We start from the raw sequence: 18,145 nt of genomic DNA, 5'->3' as shown, positions 1-18,145 counted from the left end.
GTACTGAGGTACATCCCCTCTCCTGGTGACGCCCCAATATTTAGTAGTCCGGCCCATACATACAGGCCCAGTGGGAACCCTCTTGTGTAACTATGACAATAGGAGGTTGGCAGCCATTTTGTTGTAGTACAGAGAGTCTGTTGCTGGAGACAGGTTGTCCCCTGGGACGGGCACTTGGTGTGGGTTTCTCATTGTTGTATGGCATTATATGATGATTATTCATTGGTAAGCAGTGAGAAGGAGCGATGTCAGCGCTGTGTGTGGCCTGTATATCTTTGGGAGGTATTATACGGTATAGTGAGGTGTGAGGTATCATGGCGTGTGCTGTGCAGTCAGTACTGTGGTATATCCTGTCTCCTATCAATAACAATGGAGACATCTTCATGTTTAGCGGTCAGGCCAGTAACATACAGGCCCAGTGTGAGCCCTCTTTGTAACCATGGCAACAAAAGTGTGACAGCCATTTTGTTGTAGTACAGAGGAGCAGTTACTGTTTGTTCCTTGGAATGGGACTGGACAGGGTATGGGATTATTATTATTTTATGGCCTTCTATAATCATCATTCAGAAGAGGTGTGAGCGCTCCACATGGACTGTATATCTCCTATGGCTCTGCACCGCAATGATGCGACTCCAGTTCATGTACACAAAGCCTCCAAGGTGAAAAGCAGTCTCTTGTCACAGTTCTGAAGTCTCCAATAGCAACCCCAAGATACTCAAGTGCTCCACGGGTCACCATCTACACCTGGGGTAGGCAACCTGCGGCTCTCTAGCTGTTGTACTACATTTCCCATAAGACATTGCAAAATTGACAGTTACAGCTATGACTTGTAGAGGCATGATGGAACTTGTTGGAGGATGCCTGCTCCGGATGTTTGAGAGCTCCTGTGATGGTGGGTGTGAGCAGTAACGGCTGGAAGTGTCTTAGCAACATCCTAGCAACAGGAAAGGATGGGATGATGCCATCTCTGGGAGTTTTTCAACCAGGCTTCAGTAGTGGCCTACACCTGTAGCAAGGCTGAAGCATAGCATATTGCATGGCTGTCCCATTCGCCTACGTAGCAACAGTACATGGTACACGTGAGCTGCATTCCAAGCAGCAGAGCCACTACCACAGATATTCCAGTTGTACTTGGTGTACCGGATGTGCTTCAGCAAGAGTTCCATGTGTTCGTATGTTTCCTTCATGTGTGCAGCATAGCCAACAGGGTATGCAAATGACAAAAACAGAAGATTTGTATAAAGCTGTATGTGATAGGTTTACCATTTGCGGACCAGCAATGTACCTGTATGTCGCTGTCCGCGCTGCCAATCTCTACTTGCGATCCGGAGCTTTCTGATCATGTGACCGCTGTGACAGCCAATCATCGTGGTCACATGATTAGAAGCCTCTTAAAGAGCCAGGAGGCGCCTGCGTTAAGGGGTTAAAGCTGAGGAGCGCTGGGCTTCCCAGGAACTTTTTCCATAAGCAGTATACAGTATTTGCCCACTATGGCATGCTTACCTTGTGCATTTTTTTTCTTCCAGCAGAGAAGAGGCCGTGGTTCCCCACTGACGCTCAGATTCATAAAGTGCAAGTCACCGTATAGAGCACAAGTCTTGAAGCTGGCGGAGTGCTGAGCACATCAGTTATGGTGAGTTTCTAGATTTATCATTGGACTTGATGATACTTGATGATACTGTGGCTTGATGAAACTGGCATCCCATAATATGTGACATCTGTGTAGTGATTGCATGGGGCTTCTGTGTGCCATCTCTAATGTTTTAGTCCACATTCTATAAAGTGAAGAGAAATGTAATATATTGCAGCTTGCCAGTCCATAGATGTGGTGGCTCCACTAGTTTTCTTTATGTAGCCGGACATCACAAATGGGGTTGTGATAGAAATTTATATTTCTAATTATTTTATCCAGTTGACACCAATGATGGGGTTTGTTTTATCCTTCTGGCACCAGCAATCTGAGACGTATTTTGAACCTTTGACACTGATATAGGCCCTATTTTACTCCAGTGACACCAGTGATGGAGCTTTTTTTTCCTAATGACACCAATAATATAGTTATTTTAGTGCTGGTTCACACTGATGTGGTGCGGGATTTGCAGGGAATTATTTTAATTTCCCGCACCACATCAGAGTCACACTCCGTTTATGCGAACCACTGCAGGTGTCTGTGTTAAAGTGTTACTAAACCCACAACAGTAAAATCAGTCTGTATATGCAGTAAAGTATGCTGGTTATACTCACTGTGGAACTTAAGGGGTTAATCCTCCACATTGTTTAAAAAGTCTCTTTGATCCTGTCTTCTCTCATCCTCCCCTTCTCCCACTACCCCCAAAACATCTTCTGATAGTACAAAGCCCTAGGAGACGCTCTGCACATGCTCCACAGAGCATTGCTAGAGAGTTTTTGTTTTTGGGAGGGTGCATGTGATCGGCACAAGGCCAATCAGCACTGTGCAGACAGAGGGTCAAAGGTCATTGTTGTAGCCCCTGGCTATCAGTCATGTAGCCTCATAAGACAGTGAGAGGAGAATGTAAACTCCTACTACAAGATTACCAGTGCTCAGCTGGATGCTGATAGAAGTCACAAGACCGCTCTAAATGCTGTTGAGTAAACGTATTTAGCAGTTTATTTTTACTAAAATTATTGCATTTCCATGTTCAGTGTACTGTGGGAGACCAGGTATAGTGAATGCAGGGTCCGGGGTTTAGCAACATATTAAGTGAACGACACCCCAAAAAGGTTTGCAGGTTCGGGTGAGTCAGATCACATAGTTGTGAACACCCATGAGTCCTGATTTCAGTGCAAAAAAAAAAGGTATGCACCTTTCCTGCGGGAAAGACTGCAAAGAATGGCATGTGATTTGAACAGGAATACAGTGCGATTCCTGTCCGAATCACATGCGGTTTCCCACACTGCAATAGTGTGAACCGGTCCTTAAACTATGGAGCAGATTGAGGAGTATCAGAGAGAAGAGGTACATCCTCTGCACTTGTTTGTGGGTCAAATTGGCATCTATATCCCTTTCCCTGTTCCCTTTTAGATATTAAATGGAGATGTAAATATTTTAGGGTTTATCATAATAGGGATCCTACATCTTTAAAATTCTGTGGGATAGATAGGATGGATGCCCCATGGAGAGGGGGTGATATGGTTAAAAGTATTTCTCAAAATTAAACAAAATGGATCTACCAGATGGGGACTTTGATCCCTAAAGGGTTAAACGCAGAGATTGACATTAATTGTTATTTATCTAACTGGTAGCTTTATCTGAGTGAAATTTAATTGTTTTGGGTGGGTATATATATAGAGGGAACAATATTTATTTATACTGATTTTGATTTAATTTTACATTTTTATTTTTTTATTTTATTTTTAATTTTATTTTCTTATTTTATTTTATTTTTTCTTTATTTTAGTTTTATGTTTAATTTTATTTTTATATTCTCTTAAATTTTTTTTTTTTTTTTTATGTTTTTATCTTTTGTGGTATTTGTTTCCTCAATATGTATATTTACACATCCATACTATAATGTATATTATATATTTACATTTTATTTCTTTTTTAATTTTGATTTTCCTCTTTACATATGTAATCATTTTTTGTGATATGTTTTTAAGTTCATTTGCATGTCTCGGGTCTCCTTATGAGTTTGGGCATGGTTAGTTCAAGTTTATAATAAAGTTTTGTGGGGTTGAACTAACGAGTAGATAGAGATCTGAGCTATTCAATTTGATATCTCTTTGAAGCAGTGTTTCTCAACTCCAGTCCTCATGGACTCCCAACAGGTCATGTTTTCAGGATTTCCCTCAGATGAAACAGCTGTGGTAATTACTAAGGCAGTGAAACTGATCAAATCACCTGTGCAAAATAATGGAAATCCTGAAAACATGACCTGTTGGGGGTCCATGAGAACTGGAGTTGAGAAACACTGCTTTGAAGGAATCTCACAGGGTATGAGCAAGGGATGACAGCTAGTAGTTTACATATTTGTCTTTATTGACCTGTGGAAGAGAAGGGGAGGGACCTTTTATTGCTATTTAAGCGGCCTGAGACTGGAGGTGTGTGTCTTGAGAACGCCCTGTGGGTGGGGCAAAACGTGTCGACACACTTCCGGTCTGCTGCCCTGACGTCCTGCGTCACTTCCGGTGAGTGGAACGCACGCCAAGCGGTGTGTTCCAAGCGACCATCTTTGGAGCTGTATCCTGTCATCCCTTGCTACAAGCAGGCTGTGAGGTCTCTGGTATGAGATGTGGAAGTAGTGGAACTCATTTGGGGCAATGGAGGCAATAAAATAGATGTTTTTATTCATCTTCACAAATGTGAGTGGTCTGGCAATTTTTACCAATATTGCATTTTTTACTAGCAGTATTACACTTTTATATATTTTTTCCCTTGCACTGCTGTGGAGTTTGGTGAGAGGAGAAGGTAGGAGCGAGTGGGAGAAAATACCTTATATCCTATATGGTGGGAAGGAGCCCTGAAAGCTTATAAAGGGGGTCTAGGAGTCCATAACATCATAATAGGCGCAATACTCACCATCATCTGGTGAGTGCGGTTGATGTTGGTTTTTCACTGGTGATTGGTGGAAGCATCATTTTGCTTGGATATTTGTTTTTTCACAATTGATTGGGGAGAAAGGACTTTTTCTTTTATTTGGACACTGTAATATGAATGATATTTTTTTAAAAAGGAATTTTTTTTTGAAAGGTCACTTTTAGAGATGAGCGAATTATTCAAAAATTCGATTCGGCTGATTCGCCAAATTCGCGGAATAAATTTGATTCGAGTCGAATATATTCGCTGCGAATTTAACTTATAAAAAGGGTGTTTCTAGGCTTCAGAGAGCCTTTATATTAGTGCAGAACACTGTACCTTTAATTTAAATGCCCTTGGAGTCTGCTGGGGAAGAGAAATAATACTGTCAGTCAGTATGACATGCAGATGAGTGCCGTCGATCTTAGAATCACCGCACACTTCACTCATTTGGGCAGTCACGGGGCCAAAACCAGAGTGTGGAGCCACAGTGTGGCGGTGGAGGTAGCAGCAATGGGAGGCCATACAGCACCCTATGACAAAATGGAACCCACCAGCAGTGTGAGGAGACCTGAAAGTGGCACATGGCAGAGTGTGGCGATGGAGACAGCAGCAATGGGAGGCCGTACAGGGACCCATGACACACTCTGGACCTGGCAGCAGCATGAGGAGGCGGTACAGGGGCCCATGACAGATTACGGGCCTGGCAGCAGCATGAGGAGTCGGTACTGGGGCCCATGGCAGATTACGGGCCTGGCAGCAGCATGAGGAGGCGGTACAGGGGCCCATGGCAGAGTGGCGGAGCGTAAGCAGCTAAAATTGAAGGCCATACAGAGGCCTATGTTAAAAAGTCCCCCCAGCAGCAGCGTGGGGAGACGACTATCAAGAGTCCAATGGCAGAGTGGCGGAGCAGAAGCAGCTTCAATTGAAGGCCATACACAGGCCTAGGTTTAAAAGTCCCTCACAGTTAATTCCAATAACGAACTCTACTCCTCCGTGCAATCTACTTACGAGACCCTGGGCAGGTCTGGGTCCAATTTGTGGTAGAGACTGGTTTTGTTCAGCCATGCTTGAGCGAGTAATAACAGGTCTGTGCTGCCCTTTGGTGTCTGGCTTAATGCGCACAACACTGAACGTCCCAGCGTTTGTCAACGATTTGACGTTAAGTGATGCAAACCCGCTGAACCACGTTCATGAGGAGCCGGTACAGGGGGCCATGAATCAGTATGGACCTGGCAGCAGCGTGAGCAGACGACAGAGGCACATGGCGCAGGGTGGCGGTGGAGGCAGCAGTATTCGGAAGCCATACACAGGCCTAGGTTAAAAAGCGGAAGCCGTCAGCAGCGTGAGCAGACGACAGAGACACATGGCGCAGGGTGGCGGTGGATGCAGCAGTATTCGGAAGCCAAACACAGGCCTCGGTTAAAAAGCGGAAGCCGTCAGCAGCGTGAGCAGACGACAGAGGCACATGGCGCAGGGTGGCGGTGGAGGCAGCAGCAATGGAAGGCCATACAGCACCCTATCACAAAATGGAACCCACCAACAGTGTAAGGAGACCTGAAAGTGGCACATGGCAGAGTCTGGCGATGAAGTCAGCAGCAATGGGAGGCCGTACAGGGACCCATGACACACTCTGGACCTGGCAGCAGCAAGAGGAGGCGGTACAGGGGCCCATGGCAGAGTGGCGAAGCGTAAGCAGCTTAAATTGAAGGCCATACAGAGGCCTATGTTAAAAATAACATGTTTGGGGCATGATTCATGGCGGATTTAGTCAGTTGTGTCAGGAACTGGTGGTTTGAAATCCAGACTAATCCACGCCTGATTCATTTTCACAAACGTGAGTCTCTCAACACTTTGGGTGGACAGTCGTGTCCTCCGCGGAGTTACAATACCTCCTGCCGCACTAAACACGCGCTCCGATGCCACGCTACTGGCCGGGCATGACAGCCTTTCAAGGGCAAATTCAGCTAGTTGGGGCCAAAGGTCAAGTTTCGTTGCCCAGTAGTCAAGGGGATTGTCTACCTCGGTTGGCAGGGTGCTGTCCAAGTAGGCCCAAGCCTGTTGTTTGAGGTCCTGCTCCAGGTCCACCTGATGCTGCTGCTGCTGCGGCTGGTTAGTAGTTTCCTCACTGCGCTGGTGAAGAAAGCTACTCATCATCGACTGCAGACTGAGGCAGCCGCTGCTGGTGGAGCTGCCACTGCTCCTACCACCCCACCCCTCCCCTGCTGCCATGGCAGCGGAACGCGAGCGCACAGGGCCCACAGTGTCTGAGGATGGACGTTGGCGCAGAAAGGCAGAGACCAACTGACTACATAGGTGGTTTTTATAGTACTTTATTTTGGCCTCCCTCTCAGCAGGTGTGAAAAAGGCCACCATTTTTGTACGGTAGCGAGGGTGCAACAAGGTGGACAGCCAAAAGTAATCCCTCTGTCTGATGGTTATTATTCGGCTGTCGCTACGCAAGCAACCGAGCATGCTATGGGCCATTTGTGCTAAGGAATGCGAGGGACTCCCTGCCTCCATCTCCACAGCATACTGCCACGGTGCGTCTGGGTCCTCTGTCTCCTCCTCCTCCTCTACCAGATGCTCCTGCTCCTCCACTCCTGTCCGCTGAGTGGAAAAACCACCCATTTCACTCAATAATTCCTGAGCACCAATGTCCTCCTCTACCTCCTCCTCTTCTTCCTGTCCTGCCCCCACAGGGGTCATGTGGCGTTGAGATCTGTGCGCCACGTCTACCGCACCCTGACCAGCCAATGTTAACAGCATTTGTTCCAGGACGTGCAACAGAGGAATGACGTCGTTCATCCCATAGTCCTGCCGACTCACGAATAGCGTGGCCTCCTCAAAGGGCCTGAGCAAGCGGCAGGTGTCACGCATGAGCTGCCAATGGCTGACATCTAAGTTACACAGGGGAGTACCTTTATCCGCTTGTAACATCAGGAAATCGGTGATGGCCTTTCGCTGTTCGTAAAGGCGGTTTAACATATGTAGGGTTGAATTCCACCTTGTTGCAACGTCGCAGATCAGGCGATGCTGTGCAATTCCGTTCTGCCGCTGCAGTTCAAGGAGGGTGTGCTTTGCGGTGTAGGAATGGCTGAAATGCATGCAAAGTTTACGTGACATTTTAAGGATGTCTTGCAGTGGGATGGTGGATTTTAGGAACCGCTTGACAACCAGATTGAACACGTGAGCCATGCATGGCGCATGGCACAACCTTCCTTGACGCAGAGCAGACACCATGTTCTTTCCGTTGTCGGTCAACATGGTTCCGATTTTCAGTTTGCGCGGAGACAGCCATCTGTCGATTTCTCTGTTCATTACACTCAGAAGTTCCTCCCCTGTGTGACTACGTTCGCCAAGGCATACCAGGTGCAGCACAGCGTGACACCGTTGCGCCCTGCACATGTGATATGCCGGTCGGGTAATGGGACTTGGCACGGGGGTGGCGGCTGAGCACACGGCGGAAGAAGAGGTGGTAGAGGCGGACATCTTTGCTGGACCAAGGACGTGCAAACGTGGAGGCAAAAGCGGCGTGACCCTTCCAAGTTGCTGGTGCGGCTGTGACGGCACCACGTTCACCCAGTGGGCCGTAAATGACATGTACTGTCCCTGACCGTAGTTACAGCTCCACACGTCGGCGCTGCCGTGCACTTTGGCAGAGACCGACATGCTCAAAGACTGGCCCACCATCTCTTCTACATGTGAATGCAGGGCTGGCACTGCCTTTTTGGCGAAGAAATGCCGGCTTGGCACTCTCCACCGCGGCTCGGCACAAGCCATCATTTCTCGGAAAGGTGCTGAGTCCACCACTTGGAAAGGGAGGGACTGCAGCACCAGCGACTTGGACAGGAGGACGTTCAGCTTCTGCACCGTCGGGTGCGTGCTCGCAAACTGTTGTCTCTTGGAAACGGATTCCAAGAAAGACTGCTGACGGAATCCGTGAAGAGGAGTAGCAGGAGAAGGAGCATTTGAACGAGCGGAAGATGCCAACGAGCGACAACTCCCCTCAGCAGAGGTGTTGGAGCCTTGACTGGCTGATAGAGGGCGATTGACGTCGGGTGACGGAGCAAGTAACGGAGCGGGTGATGGAGCGGGGGCTGGGGCAGGCAGAACCGCCGTATCTTTATCACGGTTTTCCCAGGCCACCGAATGGCGACGCTGCATATGCTGACGCAACGCTGTAGTCCCAACATGGGCCCCCTGGCCACGCTTGACTTTCTGGCCACATAGTCGACATACGGCTACGTTTACTTCCTCGGGCGGCTTGACGAAAAATTGCCACACCGCCGAGTAAAAAACTTTGCCCCCGCTACTCCTCACTGGCTGACTGCTACTTCCTCCGTGCACACCGGCACCACTACTGGCCGTGGTGGTAGGCTGCAGTGGAGCTGGTGCTCTACTCCGTGGCCGTTTGCCTCCACTGACACTGCTGCGACCCTGCTGCCTCCTGGGCAACCCACCGACTGTTTTGCTCGCTGGCAAGCTGGCACCCTCTTCTCCTGATGATGCGGAAGCAATAGCCTGATGACGACGAGGCTGCCAAGTGCGATCAGCCTCATCATCATCAATTAGGGTCTCCGCGTCACTACTAGCCCCCTCGGCTGCGTGTGGGTCAGGAGACAGACCTGTCTCTAGACCGGCTACCGAGCCACTCTCCTCGCCAGTACTTCTTCGCCTGGCTGCTGAAGAGGCGGATGTCTCCCCCCGTTCCTGATCGCCCTCTGTTAGCTCTTCCTCACTGTACAGTGGGGCTGAGCCCACAGCATGCGATACTTCGCTTGGTGAGGGAACACCAAAGGACAGGGGCAGGTAGAGGACACGTGATTTCAGTGGGCTTGCTCCCGGGCCATGCCAACTAACGGTTGTGTCTGACGTACCCACCGACCGTTGGCTGTAGGTGTCAGAGGTGACCTGGGAAGAGGAAGACGACCGAGTCAACCAATCGATGACGGCAGGGTTGTCGGTGGAGACACGACCGCTGGATGACACCGGGAGCACTGGCCTCTGGCTGCGACTAGTGCTGCCTCGACCCCTTCCTCTGCTGCCACGTCTGCTCGCTCCTGAAACATTGCCTCCTCTGCCACTCCTCTGCGTGTTGTCTAACATACTCTTTAATTCAATAAGCACCCCAAAAATAAAACCGGATTTAACTCTTTGAACGTACAATAGTGGTTGTGAAGCAGAAAGTCAGTTTATTTTGCACAATCGGTCAATTGCAGCTTGCCGTTGGCTGGAAACTGTACGTTTATGTCACTGGAATGCACTAATCACCCAAAAAATATTACCGCCACCCGGCGTGTAAATGGATCTAACTCTTTGAACGTACAATAGTGGTTGTGAAGCAGAAAGTCAGTTTATTTTGCACAATCGGCAAACTGCAGCACCAACTGTGCACGACAGCCACCAAAACAAAAAAGGGTGTATGTCACTTTAAATTTTCGATTCTTTGATAGCTGTGGCCCTGAGTAACGATTCTGTGTCCCTGAGTAACGATTCTGTGTCCCTGAGTAACGATTCTGTGTCCCCGAGTAACGATTCTGTGGCCCTAAAGTCTCTGTGGCCCTACAGTTGTGACCAAAATTATTCAACCCCCACTGAAATTGAGTGTTTTGGCCAGTTTGACATTGCTTTTGATCATTCAGTCATCTTGCTTACATTTACATTAAAGAGGCACTTGTAGGTCAGACAAATATAACATAACAGTTATAATGAAATAACCACAAATGTCTTTTCTGTGCTCACAGCATTATCAGTTTTATTCAACCCCCAAGTGACATTCAATCTTAGTACTTAGTACAGCATCCTTTTACAGTTATAACAGCTTTTAAACGTGAAGCATAGCTTGACACAAGTGTCTTGCAGCGATCTACGGGTATCTTCGCCCATTCTTCATGGGCAAAGGCCTCCAGTTCAGTCACATTCTTAGGCTTGCGCACTGCAACTGCTTTCTTTAAGTCCCACCAGAGGTTCTCAATCGGATTTAAGTCTGGTGACTGCGATGGCCACTCCAAAATGTTCCAGCCTTTCCTCTGCAACCATGCTCTAGTGGACTTGGAGGTATGCTTGGGATCATTGTCCTGTTGAAAGGTCCAACGTCTCCCAAGCCTCAGGTGTGTGACGGACTGCATCACGTTTCCATCCAATATCTCCTGGTACTGAAGAGAATTCATGGTACCTTGCACACGCTGAAGCTTCCCTGTACCTGCAGAAGCAAAACAGCCCCAAAGCATGATTGACCCTCCACCATGCTTCACAGTAGGCAAGGTGTTCTTTTCATCATAGGCCTTGTTCTTCCTCCTCCAAACATAGCGTTGATCCATGGGCCCAAACAGTTCTAATTTTGTTTCATCAGTCCACAGAACACTATCCCACAACTTTTGTGGTTTGTCCACATGGCTTTTGGCATACTGCAGTCGACTCTTCTTATTCTTTGGAGACAGCAAGGGGGTACGCCTGGGAGTTCTGGCACGGAGGCCTTCATTACGCAGTGTGCGTCTTATTGTCTGGGCTGAAACTTCTGTACCCACATCTGACAAATCTTTTCTCAGTTCCTCAGCAGTCACACGGGGACTTCTCTCCACTCTACGCTTCAGGTAGCGCACAGCAGTCGAAGTCAGCATCTTCTTTCTGCCACGACCAGGTAGCGTTTCAACAGTGCCCTTTGCCTTGAATTTGCGAATGATGCTTCCTAAGGTGTCTCTTGGTATGTTTAACATCTTTGCAATCTTCTTATAGCCATTGCCCTTCCTGTGAAGAGAAATCACCTCTTCTCTTGTCTTCCTGGACCATTCTCTTGCCTTCACCATGTTTGTAACCACACCAGTAAATGTCTAGAAGGAGCTGAGTATCACAGTCATTTTAAAGCTGCCTAATTGGTGCTTATTATGCTTGATTGCTGCTCGGTGACATCCACAGGTGTTTTCAATACCTGATGGAAAGCACCTGTATGAACCTCTGTTCTTCAGAGTGGTAGTCTTTAAGGGGTTGAATAATTGTGGCAATGAAGAAACCACATAAGAACCATTTACTACTGTATTACATAAACAATTGATGTCATTTTAGTTGCATTTGGGTAGTTACAACGTCCTTGTAGGATTTGATTCTGAATACAATTCCAAATGTACACTATAGTCCCTAAACCCCTTTACAGCATTGGGGGTTGAATAATTTTGGTCACAACTGTAACTCTGTCCCTTAATACAGACAGGTCTGTCTCTCTTGAATGACCGGAGGCTAATGGAGAATTCTAAGATGGCCGCGATTTATAGCTCCACCATTACACAGTGCTGGCTGGCTGGCTGCTGATTGGCTAATGCGATCACATGTCATGAATGAATGCATTATGGGTCAGCGCGCCTTGTCTGCGCGCCTTCCCAGAGATCCCCGCTCCGTCGCCACACATGTCGCCGCCATTTTTGGGAAAATTCGATTCGTGCATCCGAAGTTAGCTAATTTTCGGATTCGTCGCGAATCGAATTTTTCCCAATCTTCGAAACGAATTCCACTTCGTCATGTTCGATTCGCTCATCTCTAGTCACTTTAATTAATTTGAAAATCTCATATGTTTATTGATTTTTACTCTATATTTAAGGCATTGTTTGAGGTGTTGATTTGCGCTTGATTTTGTTTGTTTTTTTTTTGTTTTTTTATTAACCACTTGAGCCCCAGAGGATTTACCCCCCTTAATGACCAGGCCTTTTTTTGCTGTTTGGCGCTGCACTAATTCAAATGATAATTGCGCGGTCATGCAATGCTGTACCCAAACAAAATTTACGTCCTTTTTTTCCCACAAACAGAGCTTTCTTTTGGTGGTATTTGATCACCTGTGCGCTTTTTATTTTTTGCGCTATAAACAAAAAAACCACAAAAATTTTGAAAAAAAACAATATTTTCTACTTTCAGCTATAAAAAATATATCGTAAACTCAAAGTTAGTCATAAATTTAAGCCAAAATGTATTCTGCTACATGTTTTTGGTAAAAAAAATCCCGTGCATTAGCGGGCAAACTGGCGCTATCTAGGAGGGGCGCTAACACTATCGGAAGTCACCAGTGACACTAATACAGTGATCAGTAAAAATCTGTTCACTGTAATCAATGACACTGGTGACAGGGCAGTGAAGGGGTTAACTGGGGGGGGGAGGGGGACGATCAAGGGGTTAAATGGGATTTCTGGTGCACTAGCGGGCAAACTGGCGCTATCTGGGAGGGGCGCTAACACTATCGGAAGTCGCCAGTGACACTGATACAGTGATCAGTAAAAATTGGTTCACTGATCAGTGACACTGGTGACAGGGCAGTGAAGGGGTTAACTGGAGGGGGGGGGGGCGATCAAGGGGTTAAACGGGATTACTGGTGTACTGGCGGGCAATCTGGCGCTATCTGGGAGGGGCGCTAACTCTATCGGAAGTCGCCAGCGACACTGATCAGTAAAAATCGCTTCACTGATCAGTAACACTGGTGACAGGGCAGTGAAGGGTTAACTGGAGGGGGGGGGGGCGATCAGGGGGTTAAATGTGTCCTAGAGTGTTCTAACTGTAGTGTAGTGCTTGTGTACTCACTTTTTGGATGTCTTCTTCTCTGTCTGGAACGGAATGTGTCCAGGCAGAGAAGAATGACATCATATCCTGCCCTGTGTAAATATCAACACAGGACAGGATAGGACAGGGACCGATCATATGATTTCAGCCAGAAATCACTGGCTGAAATCTAATGATTGATCCCTCCTGGATCAAATAGTATCACCCGCGGGTCGGCGGGAGCGCGCGCGCGCCCCCTGCCGGCGAAAGTGTCGGGAACGCGGAACCCGTTTTTAAACGTGGTTTTGCGCTCCACTGCCGCCCTGCACACGTATAAACACAGTGGCAGGGCGGCAAGCGGTTAAATGGAGATGTAGCTCTTCCTCTGATGTAGACAACACAGAGTCGGGTATTGGGAGAGCGTGTCCAAGTGGGCCTTTACCAGATCACAAGGATTTCAAATCTGATAATGTTCTTTTATTAAAAAATTGAGTTGGGGATAATGTGGAAAAGTAATGGCTTGCCTGGAGAGCACTCCAGGTGTATAATCAATAGGGGTCATTCCGAGGTGTCAGGGCAGGAAATCAAGGGCCACTGACACCAACACTAACAATGGAACTTAGTTTCCTCTGAGTGGCACCAAGATGGGGCTTATTTTGATCCACTGACAGCAACAACTTAGAGTTTATGCTATCCCACTGACACCAGTGCTAAGGCTTATTTTACACCCGTTGTCACTACATTGGTGTTTATTTTATTCCATTGACACCCAATGATATTGCTTTTTATCCCACTGGTATGAACAGTCTGGGGCTTATTTCTTCCCCCTGACAACAATTTGACCCTTATCCTATTCTACTGATAGCGATAACCAGGCTTGTTTTATGTCTCTGACACCAATGGTTCTGATTATTTTATTTCACTGACACCAATGACTTTACCCTTCTGACATGAATAATTCTGCTTATTTTATCCCAGTGACACCAAAGATTGGTGTTATTTATTGTGACTTATTTTATTTCCTTGACACTGATGGGGCTAATTTTATCCTGCTGACACCAATCATTAAATCCCAACTCCAGAATGAAAAAAAAAACTCATGCAATGGGGCCCTGATGCGTTACAAGGGTTACATGTTCATGGGGGAATGAACAGGTGGTATTACTTACCTCTCCCCTCGCAGTCCTTGAGGCTCTAGCTCTTTTCTCTTCTAATTTATTCCAGTGACACCAACAATGGGGCTTCTATCCCTCTGATGCCAGATATGGGTTTTTGTTATCCAAATAACTTCAACAATATAGAGTTTATTTTAGCTCACTGGCATCAACAATGGGACTTATCTTGCTCCCACTGCCACCCAAAATGGGCTTATTTTGTTCCATTATTACCAATGACAGGACTTATTTTATTCTGCTAACACCAAGGATGGGACTCATTTTATTCTGCTAACACCAAGGATGGGACTCATTTTATTCCATTAACGCCAAGGATGGGACTCATTTTATTCCATTAACGCCAAGGATGGGACTCATTTTATTCCATTAGCGCCAATGATGGCAAATTTATTATATTCCATTAATACCAAGGATGGGGCTCATTTTATCCATTAATACCAAGGATGGGGCTCATTTTATTTCTCTAACACCAATGATGGGGCTTATTTCATTCCATTAATACCAAGGATGGGGCTCATTTTGTTCCATTAATACCAAGGATGGGGCTTCATTATTTCATTAATACCAAGGGTGGGGCTCATTTTATTCCATTAATACCAAGGATGGGGCTCATTTTATTTCATTAATACCAAGGATGGGGCTCATTTCATTCCATTAATACCAAGGATGGGGCTCATTTTATTCCATTAATACCAAGGATGGGGCTCATTTTATTCCATTAATACCAAGGATGGGGCTCATTTTATTCCATTAATACCAAGGATGGGGCTCATTTTATTCCATTAATACCAAGGATGGGGCTCATTTTATTCCATTAATACCAAGGATGGGGCTCATTTTATTTCATTAATACCAAGGATGGGGCTCATTTTATTTCATTAATACCAAGGATGGGGCTCATTTTATTCCATTAATACCAAGGATGGGGCTTCATTATTTCATTAGTACCAAGGATGGGGCTCATTTTATTCCATTAATACCAAGTATGGGGCTCATTTTATTCCATTAACACCAAGGATGGGGCTTCATTTTTCCATTAATACCAAGGATGGGGCTCATTTTATTCCATTAATACCAAGGATGGGGCTCATTTTATTCCATTAATACCAAGGATGGGGCTCATTTTATTCCATTAATACCAAGGATGGGGCTCATTTTATTCCATTAATACCAAGGATAGGGCTCATTTTATTCCATTAATACCAAGGATGGGGCTAATTTTATTCCATTAATACCAAGGATGGGGCTTCATTATTCCATTAATACCAAGGATGGGGCTCATTTTATTCCATTAATACCAAGGATGGGGCTCATTTTATTCCATTAATACCAAGGATGGGGCTCATTTTATTCCATTAATACCAAGGATGGGGCTCATTTTATTTCATGGACATTTCATTGTTTATTTTATTCCACTGAAATTAATCCCACTGATAACAATTATGGGGGTTATTTTTCTCTCAATGACACAGAAATTTGAGACTTATGTTGCTCCCATTGTCACAGTGATGGGACTTATTTTTTTACTAGGCTGGTAAATGCAATTATTAACCAAATCCTGGGGTATATTTTACTTTTTGGTGTATTTGTTTGGAGGAAGGGTGTCAGGGCGTTTGGATCAGATAGTAGACGGCTGTGTTCAAAGGCTACTTGAGATACCTTCAGCATTTGACCTTTCCCATTGTGGAGTCACCTCTTTTGGGTGAGCCTTTTCAGTCTTAGGTAGAGGTGACCCAAATTGGCTTAATGACATGGATGGATTACTGGTATTCTGAAGTGCCGCAAGTTTTTGAACTATGCTTGAGATATATTAACACACCGCAGGGTGTGTTTGGTAAACATTGAATTATAAAAAAGTAAACATACTGTACTTAATCTAAGCTGAAAATCACTGAGCTAAGATACTTTCCAATTGCGTATATTAACACTAAAACACAAAGATGTACGTTTCATGTTTTTATTGGTATTTTAATAAATGTTGGTAGATTCAGTGGGGGAGTTGATAAAGAGTGTTGCAAGAATAAACTCAATGCTACTCTCACAAACTTAAAAATTGGAGCAGGTTCTGCAACTGCAACATCCAACTGCAGTTCACAGCAATAACATTGATACAGGCACAAACAGGCACAAATTTTAATTCAGTTGTCGGGTACTGTAGCACAAGGATTACTCCGCCAGGGGCCCAGGAAGTTTTTTTAATTGCTGCAGACCAGGAGAGCAGTCAGCAGTACATGGAAGTAAAAGGTCCCACTCTGCCGACGGACCCCTGTTGAATTGCAAGCTCTGGGCCCCATACAGGAGGACCATAGGTACCCCCTTATCGCTCTGCACAGGAAGGCTGAAGACCATACAGCGAAGAACTAATGCAGAGTTCAGTTTAAATCTGTTCTAATGGCAGAACGTTTTTTTACTTTAATGCCTTCAGTGCATTAAGGTAAAAAAACCTTCTGAATGCAGCTCCCCAGCCCCCCTTATACTTACCTGAGCCCCATTTCGATCCAGCATGTGCATCAAAACATGAAGAAAAATAGATCAAATTTGTGTTGTTCCTCTAAAAAAAATTGAAGAAAAGTGAATATTAGACTGTTCAAAAAAATATCAGTGTTTGTATTCTTCTTTACAAACTCAAACATTCACTATATAAACTGAAAAATGTTTGAAGATTTTGCTTTCCTTTGAATGACTTAATGAATATTTGGTTGTAGTCGCACTGTTTCTGAGAACTGCTGTACATCTGTGTTGCATGGAGTCACCCAACTTCTGGCCCCTGTGATCAGGTATTCCAGCCCAGGATGATTGGACGACATTCCACAGTTCTTCTCTATTTCTTGGTTTTGCCTCAGAAATGGCATTTTTGATGTCACCCCACAAGTTTTCTATTGGATTAGGATCCGGGGATTGGGCTGGCCACTCCATAACGTCCATCTTGTTGGTCTGGAACCAAGATGTTGCACGTTTACTGGTGTGTTTGGGGTCGTTGTCTTGTCGGAACACCCATTTCAAGGGCATTTCCTCTTCAGCATAAGGCAGCATGACCTCTTCAAGTATTCTGATGTATTCAAACTGATCCATGATCCCTGGTATGCGATAAATAGGCCCAACACCGTAGTATGAGAAACATCCCCATATCATGATGCTTGCACCACCATGCTTCACTGTCTTCACAGTGTACTGTGGCTTGAATTCAGTGTTTGGGGGTCGTCTGACAAACTGTCTCCGGCCACTAGACCCAAAAAGAACAATCTTACTTTCATCAGTCCACAAAATGTTGCGCCATTTCTCTTTAGGCCAGTCAATGTGCTCTTTGGCAAATTGTAACCTCTTCAGCACATGTCTTTTTTCCAACAGTGGGACTTTGCGGGGGCTTCTTGCAGATAGCTTGGCTTCACATAGGCGTCTTCTAATTGTAGCAGTCCTCACAGGGAACTTTACACCTTCTTTCATCTTCCTGGAGCTGATTGTTGGCTGAGTCCGTGCCATTTTGGCTATTCTTCTATCCATTCGAATGGTAGTTTTTCGCTTTCTTCCACGTCTTTCAGGATTTGGTTGCCATTTTAAAGCATTTGCGATCATTTTAGCTGAGCAGCCTATCATTTTCTGCACTTCTTTATATGTTTTCCCCTCTCCAATCAACCTTTTAATGAAGGTACGCTGTTCTTCTGAACAATGTCTGGAACGACCCATTTTCCTCAGAATTTCAGAGAGAAATGCACTGTAACCAGCATGTACAACATTTGCTGCCTTCCTTCCTTAAATAAGGGCAATAATTGCCACCTGTTTTTCATAGAATGAATGACCTCACTAATAGAACTCCACACTGCTATTATTTTGAACATGCCCCTTTCAATTAGTGATTCAATGACACAGAATCAGCGGCATGCATGTCATGACTGTTGGGTCTGTTGGATTTCTA

General features: G+C 45.6%; 1 long non-coding RNA gene across 1 annotated transcript in view; it reads left to right on the top strand.

Annotated features, from left to right (window-relative positions):
• LOC149453569 (uncharacterized) overlaps positions 1-18,145 on the top strand; it is a 198,814-nt gene that overhangs the window by 159,526 nt on the left and 21,143 nt on the right. The window contains exon 4 of the long non-coding RNA XR_016314670.1: positions 1,527-1,633. This is a non-coding gene — a long non-coding RNA (uncharacterized LOC149453569). The remainder of the gene's footprint in view (positions 1-1,526; positions 1,634-18,145) is intronic.

Source organism: Staurois parvus, unplaced genomic scaffold (genome assembly GCF_062004578.1).
Source record: "Staurois parvus isolate SC_StPar_1 unplaced genomic scaffold, SC_StPar_1.0 ptg000448l, whole genome shotgun sequence".
In the NCBI taxonomy this organism is placed as follows: Eukaryota; Metazoa; Chordata; class Amphibia; order Anura; family Ranidae; genus Staurois; species Staurois parvus.
Note: the sequence above shows the minus strand (reverse complement) of the source record. Positions and strands in the feature narration are given on the sequence as shown.